This window comes from Populus nigra, chromosome 1 (assembly GCF_951802175.1).
Source record: "Populus nigra chromosome 1, ddPopNigr1.1, whole genome shotgun sequence".
Lineage (NCBI taxonomy): Eukaryota > Viridiplantae > Streptophyta > Magnoliopsida > Malpighiales > Salicaceae > Populus > Populus nigra.
In genome coordinates this window covers 32,006,336-32,018,976 of record NC_084852.1, presented here as the reverse complement: position 1 = coordinate 32,018,976, position 12,641 = coordinate 32,006,336, and positions in this window count along the sequence as shown.

Below are 12,641 nucleotides of genomic sequence, written 5' to 3'. Positions count from 1 at the left end.
CGGTTCGAAAAGGCCATAACTTTTGGATCCGACCGTTGGATCTCCCTCAAATTCTCACAGAAGTTTCCGGAAACTGTTTTTCGTGAAGTTGATGTGGAATCGCTCCTCGGTGAGGCGGAGGTCTCGTCGTTCCAGACGAGAGTACCGGTTTGAAAGGGTCATAACTTTTGATCCGACCGTTGGATCTCCCTCAAAATTTCACAGGAGTTTCCGGACCTTGTTTTCCTTGAATTAGATGTGGCCTCGCTCCTCGGGGAGGCAAAGATCTCGGCGCTCCAGATCAGAGTACCGGTTCGAAAAGGCCATAACTTTTGGATCCGACCGTTGGATCTTCCTCAAATTCTCACAGGAGTTTCCGGACGCTGTTTTTCGTGAAGTTGATGTGGAATCGCTACTCGGGGAGGCGGAGGCTCGTCGTTCCAAACGAGAGTACCGGTTTGAAAGGGTCATAACTTTTGATCCGACCGTTGGATCTCCCTCAAATTTTCACAGGAGTTTTCGGAGGGCGTTTTCCTTAGAGTAGATGTGGAATCGCTCCTCGGTGAGGCTGTAGTCTGGTCGCTCCATACCAGAGTACCGCTTCGAAAGGGCCATAACTTTTGATCCGACCGTTGGATCTCCCTCAAATTTTCACAGGAGTTTCCGAACACTGTTTTTCATGAAGTTGATGTAGAGTCGCTCCTTGGTGAGGCGGAGGGCTCGTCGTTCCAGACCAGAGTACCGGTTTGAAAGGGTCATAACTTTTGATCCCACCGTTGGATCTCCCTCAAATTTTCACAGGAGTTTCCGGAGGGTGTTTTCCTTGGAGTATATGTGGAATCACTCCTCGGTGAGGCGGTAGTCTGGTCGCTCCATACCAGAGTATCGCTTCGAAAGGGCCATAACTTTTGATCCGACCGTTGGATCTCCCTCAAATTTTCACAGGAGTTTCCGGACACTTTTTTTCGTGAAGTAGATGTGGCATCGCTCTTCGGTAAGGCGGAGGTCACGTCGATCCACTCTAGAGTACTGGTTCGAAAGGGCCTTAACTTTTGATCCGACCGTTGGATCTCCCTCAAAATTTCACAGGAGTTTCCGGACCTTGTTTTCCTTGAATTAGATGTGGCCTCGCTCCTCGGGGAGGCAAAGATCTCGGCGCTCCAGATCAGAGTACCGGTTCGAAAAGGCCATAACTTTTGGATCCGACCGTTGGATCTTCCTCAAATTCTCACAGGAGTTTCCGGACGCTGTTTTTCGTGAAGTTGATGTGGAATCGCTACTCGGGGAGGCGGAGGCTCGTCGTTCCAAACGAGAGTACCGGTTTGAAAGGGTCATAACTTTTGATCCGACCGTTAGATCTCCCTCAAATTTTCACAGGAGTTTTCGGAGGGCGTTTTCCTTAGAGTAGATGTGGAATCGCTCCTCGGTGAGGCGGTAGTCTGGTCGCTCCATACCAGAGTACCGCTTCGAAAGGGCCATAACTTTTGATCCGACCGTTGGATCTCCCTCAAATTTTCACAGGAGTTTCCGAACACTGTTTTTCATGAAGTTGATGTAGAGTCGCTCCTTGGTGAGTCGGAGGGCTCGTCGTTCCAGACCAGAGTACCGGTTTGAAAGGGTCATAACTTTTGATCCCACCGTTGGATCTCCCTCAAATTTTCACAGGAGTTTCCGGAGGGTGTTTTCCTTGGAGTATATGTGGAATCACTCCTCGGTGAGGCGGTAGTCTGGTCGCTCCATACCAGAGTATCGCTTCGAAAGGGCCATAACTTTTGATCCGACCGTTGGATCTCCCTCAAATTTTCACAGGAGTTTCCGGACACTTTTTTTCGTGAAGTAGATGTGGCATCGCTCTTCGGTAAGGCGGAGGTCACGTCGATCCACTCTAGAGTACTGGTTCGAAAGGGCCTTAACTTTTGATCCGACCGTTGGATCTCCCTCAAAATTTCACAGGAGTTTCCGGACCTTGTTTTCCTTGAATTAGATGTGGCCTCGCTCCTCGGGGAGGCAAAGATCTCGGCGCTCCAGATCAGAGTACCGGTTCGAAAAGGCCATAACTTTTGGATCCGACCGTTGGATCTTCCTCAAATTCTCACAGGAGTTTCCGGACGCTGTTTGCCTTGGATTAGATATGGCCTCGCTCGTCGGGGAGGCAAAGATCTCGTTGCTCCAGATCAGAGTACCGGTTCGAAAAGGCCATCATTTTTGGATCCGACCGTTGGATCTCCCTCAAATTTTCAAAGGAGTTTCCGGACACTGTTTGTCGTGAAATTGATGTGGAGTCGCTCCTCGGTGAGGCGGAGGTCTCGTTGTTCCAGACCAGAGTACCTGTTTGAAAGGGTCATAACTTTTGATCCGACCATTGGATCTCCCTCAAATTTTCACAGGAGTTTCTGGACGTTGTTTTCCTTGGATTAGATATGGCATCGCTCCTCGGGGAGGCGGAGCTCTCGTCGCTCAAGATCAGAGTACCGGTTCGAAAGGGCCTTAACTTTTGATCCGACAGTTGGATCTCCCTCAAATTTTCACGAGAGTTTCCGGACGCTGTTTTCCTTGGATTAGATATGGCATCGCTCCTCGGGGAGGCAGAGATCTGGTCGCTCTAGATCAGAGTACCGGTTCGAAAAGGCCATAACTTTTGATCTGACCGTTGGATCTCCCTCAAAATTTCACAGGAGTTTCCGGACGCTGTTTGCTTTGGATTAGATATGGCCTCGCTCGTCGGGGAGGCGAAGATCTTGTTGCTCCAGATCAGAGTACCGGTTCGAAAAGGCCATAATTTTTGGATCCGACCGTTGGATCTCCCTCAAATTTTCAAAGGAGTTTCCGGACACTGTTTGTCGTGAAATTGATGTGGAGTCGCTCCTCGGTGAGGCGGAGGTCTCGTTGTTCCAGACCAGAGTACCGGTTTGAAAGGGTCATAACTTTTGATCCGACCGTTGGATCTCCCTGAAAATTTCACAGGAGTTTGCGGAAGGTGTTTTCCTTGGAGTAGATGTGGAATCGCTCCTCGGTGAGGCGGTAGTCTGGTCGCTCCATACCAGAGTACCGCTTCGAAAGGGCCATAACTTTTGATCCGACCGTTGGATCTCCCTCAAATTTTCACAGGAGTTTCCGGACGCTTTTTTTCATGAAGTAGATGTGGCATCGCTCCTTGGTAAGGCGGAGGTCACGTCGTTCCACACTAGAGTACCGGGTCGAAAGGGCCTTAACTTTTGATTCGACCGTTGGATCTCCCTTAAATTTTCACAGGAGTTTTCGGACGCTGTTTTCCTTGGATTAGATATGGCATCGCTCCTCGGGGAGGCGGAGATCCCGTCGCTCCAGATCAGAGTACCGGTTCGAAAACGCCATAACGTTTGATCCGACCGTTGGATCTCCCACAAATTTTCACAGGAGTTTCCGGATGGTGTTTTCCTTGGGGTAGATGTGGACTTGCTCCTCGGTAAGGCGGTAGTCTCGTCGCTCCATACCAGAGTACCGCTTCGAAAGGGCCATAACTTTTGTTCCGACCGTTGGATCTCCCTTAAATTTTCACAGGAGTTTCCGGACACTGTTTTTGATGAGGTTGATGTGGAATCGCTACTCGGTGAGGTGGAGGTCTCGTCGTTCCAGACTAGAGTACCGGTTTGAAAGGGTCATAACTTTTGATCCGACCGTTGGATCTCCCTCAAATTTTTACAGGAGTTTCTGGACGCTGTTTTCCTTGGATTAGATATGGCATCGCTCCTCGGGGAGGCGGAGCTCTCGTCGCTCAAGATCAGAGTACCGCTCCGAAAAGGCCATAAGTTTTGATCCGACCGTTGGATCTCCCTCAAATTCTCACAGGAGTTTCCGGAGGGTTTTTTCCTTGAAGTAGATGTGGAACTGCTCCTCGGTGAGACGGTAGTCTCGTCGCTCCATACCAGAGTACCGATTCGAAAAGGCCATAACTTTTGATCCGACCGTTGGATCTCCCTCAAATTTTCACAGGAGTTTCCGGACACTGTTTTCCTTGGATTAGATATGGCATCGCTGCTCGGGGAGACGGAGATCTCGTCGCTCCAAATCAGAGTACCGGTTCGAAAAGGCCATAACTTTTGGATCCGACCGTTGGATGTCCCTCAAATTCTCACAGGAGTTTCCGGACGCTGTTTTTGGTGAAGTTGATGTGGAATCGCTCCTCGGTGAGGCAGAGGCCTCGTCGTTCCAGACGAGAGTACCGGTTTGAAAGGGTCATAACTTTTGATCCTACCGTTGGATCTCCCATTAATTTTCACAGGTGTTTCTGGATGGTGTTTTCCTTGGATTAGATATGGCCTCGCTCCTCGGGGAGGTGGGGATCTCATCGCTCCTCTTGGAGGCGGAGATCTCGTCGCTCCATACCAGAGTACCGCTTCGAAAGGGCCATAACTTTTGATCCGACCGTTGGATCTCCCTCAAATTTTCACAGGAGTTTCCGGACACTGTTTTTCGTGAAGTTGATATGGAGTCGCTCCTCGGTGAAGCGGAGGTCTCGTCGTTCCAGACTAGAGTACCGGTTTGAAAGGGCCATAACTTTTGATCCGACCGTTGGATCTCCCTCAAATTTTCACAGGAGTTTCCGGAGGGTGTTTTCCTTGGAGTAGATGTGGAATCGCTCCTCGGTGAGGCGGTAGTCTGGTCGCTCCATACCAGAGTACTGCTTCGAAAGGGCCATAACTTTTGATCCGACCGTTGGATCTCCCTCAAATTTTCACAGGAGTTTCCGGACGCTGTTTTTCATGAAGTTGATGTGGAGTCGCTCCTCGATGAGGCGGAGGTCTCGTCGTTCTTGACCAGAGTACCGGTTCGAAAGGGCTATATCTTTTGATGCGACCGTTGGATCTCCCTCAAATTTTCACAGGAGTTTTCAGACACTGTTTTTCGTGAAGTTGATGTGGAGTCGCTCCTCGGTGAGGCGTAGGTCTCGTCGTTCCAGACCAGAGTACCGGTTCGAAAGGGCTATATCTTTTGATCCGACCGTTGGATCTCCCTCAAATTTTCACAGGAGTTTCCGGACACTGTTTTCCTCGGAGTAGATGTGGAATCGCTCCTCGGTGAGGCGGTAGTCTGGTCGCTCCATACCAGAGTACCACTTCGAAAGGGCCAGAACTTTTGATCCGACCGTTGGATCTCCCTCAAATTTTCACAGGAGATTCCGGACATTGTTTTTCGTGAAGTTGATGTGGAGTCGCTCCTCGGTGAGGCGGAGGTCTTGTCGTTCCATACCAGAGTACCGATTTGAAAGGCTGATAACTTTTTATCCGACCGTTGGATCTCCCTCAAATTTTCACAGGAGTTTCCGGAGGGTGTTTTCCTTGGAGTAGATGTGGAATCGCTCCTCGGTGAGGCGGTAGTCTGGTCGCTCCATACCAGAGTACCGCTTTGAAAGTGCCATAACTTTTGATCCGACCGTTGGATCTCCCTCAAATTTTCACAGGAGTTTTCGGATGGTGTTTTCCTTGGATTATATATGGCCTCGCTCCTCGGGGACGCGGAGATCTCGGCGCTTCAGATCAGAGTACCGGTTCGAAAAGGCCATAACTTTTGATCCGACCGTTGGATCTCCCTCAAATTTTGACAGGAGTTTCCGGACGCCGTTTTCCTTGGAATAGATATGGCCTCGCTCCTCGGGGAGGCTGATATCTCGTCGCTCCAGATCAAAGTACCGGTTCGAAAAGGCCATAACTTTGGATCCGACCGTTGAATCTCCCTCAAATTTTCACAGGAGTTTCCGAAAGGTGTTTTCTTTGGAGTAGATGTGGAACCGCTCCTCGGTGAGGCGGTAGTCTCGTCTCTCCATACCAGAGTACCGATTTGAAAGGGCCATAACTTTTGATCGGACCGTTGGATCTCCCTCAAATTTTCACAGGAGTTTCCGGAGGGTGTTTTCCTTGGGGTAGATGTGGAATCGCTCCTCAGTGAGGCGGTAGTCTCGTCGCTCCAGACTAGAGTACCGATTCGAAAGGGCCATAACTTTTGATCTGACCGTTGGATCTCCCTCAAATTTTCACAGGAGTTTTCGGATGGTGTTTTCCTTGGATTATATATGGCCTCGCTCCTCGGGGAGGCGGAGATCTCGTCGCTCCAGATCAGAATACCGGTTGGTAAAGGCCATAACTTTTGGATCCGACTGTTGGATCTCCCTCAAATTTTCACAAGAGTTTCCGGACGCTGTTTTTCGTGAAGTTGATGTGGACTCGCTCCTCGGTGACATGGAGGTCTCGTCGTTCCAAACTAGAGTACCGGTTTGAAAGGGTCATAACTTTTAATGCGACCGTTAGATCTCCCACAAATTTTCACAGGAGTTTCCGAATGGTGTTTTCCTTGGAATATATATGGCCTCGCTCCTCGAGGAGGTGAAGATCTCGTCACTCCAGATCAGAGTACCGGTTCGAAAAGGCCATAACTTTTGATCCGACCGTTGGATCTCCCTCAAATATTCACAACAGTTTCCGGACGCTGTTTTTCGTGAAGTTGATGTGGACTCGCTCCTCGGTGAGACGGAGGTCTCGTCGTTCCAGACCAGAGTACCGCTTCGAAAGGTACATAACTTTTGATCCGACCGTTGGATCTCCCTCAAATTTTTACAGGAGTTTCCGGACGCTGTTTTTCGTGAAGTTGATGTGGACTCGCTCCTCGGTGACATGGAGGTCTCGTCGTTCCAAACTAGAGTACCGGTTTGAAAGGGTCATAACTTTTAATGCGACCGTTAGATCTCCCACAAATTTTCACAGGAGTTTCCGAATGGTGTTTTCCTTGGAATATATATGGCCTCGCTCCTCGGGGAGGTGAAGATATCGTCACTCCAGATCAGAGTACCGGTTCGAAAAGGCCATAACTTTTGATCCGACCGTTGGATCTCCCTTAAATTTTCACAGGAGTTTCCGGACGCTGTTTTTCGTGAAGTTGATGTGGACTCGCTCCTCGGTGAGACGGAGGTCTCGTCGTTCCAGACCAGAGTACCGCTTCGAAAGGTACATAACTTTTGATCCGACCGTTGGATCTCCCTCAAATTTTTACAGGAGTTTCCGGACGCTGTTTTTCGTGAAGTTGATGTGGACTCGCTCCTCGGTGACATGGAGGTCTCGTCGTTCCAAACTAGAGTACCGGTTTGAAAGGGTCATAACTTTTAATGCGACCGTTAGATCTCCCACAAATTTTCACAAGAGTTTCCGAATGGTGTTTTCCTTGGAATATATATGGCCTCGCTCCTCGGGGAGGTGAAGATCTCGTCACTCCAGATCAGAGTACCGGTTCAAAAAGGCCATAACTTTTGATCCGACCGTTGGATCTCCCTTAAATTTTCACAGGAGTTTTCGGACGCTGTTTTTCGTGAAGTTGATGTGGAATCGCTCCTCGGTGAGGCAGAGGTCTCGTCGTTCCAGACCAGTGTACCGGTTTGAAAGGGTGACAACTTTTGATCGGACCGTTGGATCTCCCTCAAATTTTCACAGGAGTTTCCGGAGGCTGTTTTCCTTGGATTAGATATGGCCTCGTTCCTTGGGGAAGTGGAGATCTCGTAGCTCCATATCAGAATACTGGTTCGGAAAGGCCATAACTTTTGATCCGACCGTTTGATCTCCCTCAAATTTTCACAGGAGTTTCCGGATGGTGTTTTCCTTGGAGTAGATGTGGAACCGCTCCTCGGTGAGGCGGTAGTCTCGTCATTCCATACCAGAGTACCGATTCGAAAGGGCCATAACTTTTGATCCGACCGTTAGATCTCCCTCAAATTTTCACAGGAGTTTCCGAACGTTGTTTTTCGTGAAGTTGATGTGGCATTGCTCCTCGGTAAGGTGGAGGTCTAGTCATTCTAGACTGCAGTACCGGTTTGAATGGGTCATAACTTTTGATCCGACCGTTGGATCTCCCTCAAATTTTCACAGGAGTTTCCGGACGTTGTTTTTCGTGAAGCTGATGTGGCATCGCTACTCGGTGAGGCGGACATCTCGTCGTTCCAGACCAGAGTACCGGTTCGAAAAGGCTATAACTTTTGATCCGATCGTTGGATCTCCCTCAAATGTTCACAGGAGTTTCCGGACGCTTTTTTTCGTGAAGTAGAGGTGGCATCGCTCCTCGGTGAGGCGGACATCTCGTCGTTCCAGACCAGAGTACCGGTTCGAAAAGGCTATAACTTTTGATCCGATCGTTGGATCTCCCTCAAATGTTCACAGGAGTTTCCGGACGCTTTTTTTCGTGAAGTAGAGGTGGCATCGCTCCTCAGTAAGGTGGAGGTCACGTCGTTCCACACTAGAGTATCGGTTCGAAAGGGCCATAACATTTGATCCGACCGTTGGATCTCCCTCAAATTTTCACAGGAGTTTCCGGACGCTGTTTTCCTTGGATTAGATATGGCATCGCTCATCGGGGAGGTGGAGATCTCGTCGCTCCAGATCAGAGTATTGGTTCGAAAAGGCCATAACTTTTGATTCGACCGTTGGATCTCCCTTAAATTTTCACAAGAGTTTCCGGACGCTGTTTTTCATGAATTAAATGTGGCATCGCTCCTCGGTGAGGCGGAGGTCTCGTCGTTCCTGACTAGAGTAGCGGTTCGAAAGGGCCATAACTTTTGATCTAACCGTTGGATCTCCCTCAATTTTACACAGGATTTTCAGGATGCTTTTTTCCGTGCTGTTGATGTGGCATCGCTCCTCGGTGAGGCGGAGGTTTCGTCGTTCCTGACTAGAGTACGGGTTCGAAAGCGCCATAACTTTTGATCCGACCGTTGGATCTCCCTCAAATTTTCACAGGAGATTCCGGACGCTGTTTTCCTTGGATTGGATATGGCATCGCTCATCGGGGAGGGGGAGATCTCGTCGCTCCAGATCAGAGTACTGGTTCGAAAAGGCCATAACTTTGATCCGACCGTTGGATCTCCCTCAAATTGTCACAGGAGTTTCCGGACGCTGTTTTCCTTGGATTAGATATAGCATTGCTCCTCGGGGAGGCGGAGATCTCGTCGCTCCAGATCAGAGTACCGGTTCCAAAAGGCCATAACTTTTGATCCGATCGTTGGATCTCCCTGAAATTTTCACAAGAGTTTCCGGACGCTGTTTTTCATGAATTAAATGTGGCATCGCTCCTCGGTGAGGCGGAGGTCTCGTCGTTCCTGACTAGAGTACCGGTTCGAAACGGCCATAACATTTCATCCGACCATTGGATCTCCCTCAAATTTTCACAGGAGTTTCCGGAGGGTGTTTTCCTTGGAGTAGATGTGGAATCGCTCCTCGGTGAGGCGGTAGTCTGGTCGCTCCATACCAGAGTACTGCTTCGAAAGGGCCATAACTTTTGATCCGACCGTTGGATCTCCCTCAAATTTTCACAGGAGTTTCCGGACGCTGTTTTTCATGAAGCTGATGTGGAGTCGCTCCTCGATGAGGCGGAGGTCTCGTCGTTCCAGACCAGAGTACCGGTTCGAAAGGGCTATATCTTTTGATGCGACCGTTGGATCTCCCTCAAATTTTCACAGGAGTTTTCGGACACTGTTTTTCGTGAAGTTGATGTGGAGTCGCTCCTCGGTGAGGCGTAGGTCTCGTCGTTCCAGACCAGAGTACCGGTTCGAAAGGGCTATATCTTTTGATCCGACCGTTGGATCTCCCTCAAATTTTCACAGGAGTTTCCGGACACTGTTTTCCTCGGAGTAGATGTGGAATCGCTCCTCGGTGAGGCGGTAGTCTGGTCGCTCCATACCAGAGTACCACTTCGAAAGGGCCAGAACTTTTGATCCGACCGTTGGATCTCCCTCAAATTTTCACAGGAGATTCCGGACATTGTTTTTCGTGAAGTTGATGTGGAGTCGCTCCTCGGTGAGGTGGAGGTCTTGTCGTTCCATACCAGAGTACCGGTTTGAAAGGCTGATAACTTTTTATCCGACCGTTGGATCTCCCTCAAATTTTCACAGGAGTTTCCGAAGGGTGTTTTCCTTGGAGTAGATGTGGAATCGCTCCTCGGTGAGGCGGTAGTCTGGTCGCTCCATACCAGAGTACCGCTTCGAAAGGGCCATAACTTTTGATCCGACCGTTGGATCTCCCTCAAATTTTCACAGGAGTTTTCGGATGGTGTTTTGCTTGGATTATATATGGCCTCGCTCCTCGGGGATGCGGAGATCTCGGCGCTTCAGATCAGAGTACCGGTTCGAAAAGGCCATAACTTTTGATCCGACCGTTGGATCTCCCTCAAATTTTGACAGGAGTTTCCGGACGCCGTTTTCCTTGGAATAGATATGGCCTCGCTCCTCGGGGAGGCTGATATCTCGTCGCTCCAGATCAAAGTACCGGTTCGAAAAGGCCATAACTTTGGATCCGACAATTGAATCTCCCTCAAATTTTCACAGGAGTTTCCGGAAGGTGTTTTCTTTGGAGTAGATGTGGAACCGCTCCTCGGTGAGGCGGTAGTCTCGTCTCTCCATACCAGAGTACCGATTCGAAAGGGCCATAACTTTTGATCGGACCGTTGGATCTCCCTCAAATTTTCACAGGAGTTTCCGGAGGGTGTTTTCCTTGGGGTAGATGTGGAATCGCTCCTCAGTGAGGCGGTAGTCTCGTCGCTCCAGACTAGAGTACCGATTCGAAAGGGCCATAACTTTTGATCTGACCGTTGGATCTCCCTCAAATTTTCACAGGAGTTTTCGGATGGTGTTTTCCTTGGATTATATATGGCCTCGCTCCTCGGGGAGGCGGAGATCTCGTCGCTCCAGATCAGAATACCGGTTGGTAAAGGCCATAACTTTTGGATCCGACTGTTGGATCTCCCTCAAATTTTCACAAGAGTTTCCGGACGCTGTTTTTCGTGAAGTTGATGTGGACTCGCTCCTCGGTGACATGGAGGTCTCGTCGTTCCAAACTAGAGTACCGGTTTGAAAGGGTCATAACTTTTAATGCGACCGTTAGATCTCCCACAAATTTTCACAGGAGTTTCCGAATGGTGTTTTCCTTGGAATATATATGGCCTCGCTCCTCGAGGAGGTGAAGATCTCGTCACTCCAGATCAGAGTACCGGTTCGAAAAGGCCATAACTTTTGATCCGACCGTTGGATCTCCCTCAAATATTCACAACAGTTTCCGGACGCTGTTTTTCGTGAAGTTGATGTGGACTCGCTCCTCGGTGAGACGGAGGTCTCGTCGTTCCAGACCAGAGTACCGCTTCGAAAGGTACATAACTTTTGATCCGACCGTTGGATCTCCCTCAAATTTTTACAGGAGTTTCCGGACGCTGTTTTTCGTGAAGTAGATGTGGAACCGCTCCTCGGTGAGGTGGTAGTCTCGTCATTCCATACCAGAGTACCGATTCGAAAGGGCCATAACTTTTGATCCGACCGTTAGATCTCCCTCAAATTTTCACAGGAGTTTCCGAACGTTGTTTTTCGTGAAGTTGATGTGGCATTGCTCCTCGGTAAGGTGGAGGTCTAGTCATTCTAGACTGCAGTACCGGTTTGAATGGGTCATAACTTTTGATCCGACCGTTGGATCTCCCTCAAATTTTCACAGGAGTTTCCGGACGTTGTTTTTCGTGAAGCTGATGTGGCATCGCTACTCGGTGAGGCGGACATCTCGTCGTTCCAGACCAGAGTACCGGTTCGAAAAGGCTATAACTTTTGATCCGATCGTTGGATCTCCCTCAAATGTTCACAGGAGTTTCCGGACGCTTTTTTTCGTGAAGTAGAGGTGGCATCGCTCCTCAGTAAGGTGGAGGTCACGTCGTTCCACACTAGAGTATCGGTTCGAAAGGGCCATAACATTTGATCCGACCGTTGGATCTCCCTCAAATTTTCACAGGAGTTTCCGGACGCTGTTTTCCTTGGATTAGATATGGCATCGCTCATCGGGGAGGTGGAGATCTCGTCGCTCCAGATCAGAGTGTTGGTTCGAAAAGGCCATAACTTTTGATTCGACCGTTGGATCTCCCTTAAATTTTCACAAGAGTTTCCGGACGCTGTTTTTCATGAATTAAATGTGGCATCGCTCCTCGGTGAGGCGGAGGTCTCGTCGTTCCTGACTAGAGTAGCGGTTCGAAAGGGCCATAACTTTTGATCTAACCGTTGGATCTCCCTCAATTTTACACAGGATTTTCAGGATGCTTTTTTCCGTGCTGTTGATGTGGCATCGCTCCTCGGTGAGGCGGAGGTTTCGTCGTTCCTGACTAGAGTACGGGTTCGAAAGCGCCATAACTTTTGATCCGACCGTTGGATCTCCCTCAAATTTTCACAGGAGATTCCGGACGCTGTTTTCCTTGGATTGGATATGGCATCGCTCATCGGGGAGGGGGAGATCTCGTCGCTCCAGATCAGAGTACTGGTTCGAAAAGGCCATAACTTTGATCCGACCGTTGGATCTCCCTCAAATTGTCACAGGAGTTTCCGGACGCTGTTTTCCTTGGATTAGATATAGCATTGCTCCTCGGGGAGGCGGAGATCTCGTCGCTCCAGATCAGAGTACCGGTTCCAAAAGGCCATAACTTTTGATCCGATCGTTGGATCTCCCTGAAATTTTCACAAGAGTTTCCGGACGCTGTTTTTCATGAATTAAATGTGGCATCGCTCCTCGGTGAGGCGGAGGTCTCGTCGTTCCTGACTAGAGTACCGGTTCGAAACGGCCATAACATTTCATCCGACCATTGGATCTCCCTCAAATTTTCACAGGAGTTTCCGGAGGGTGTTTTCC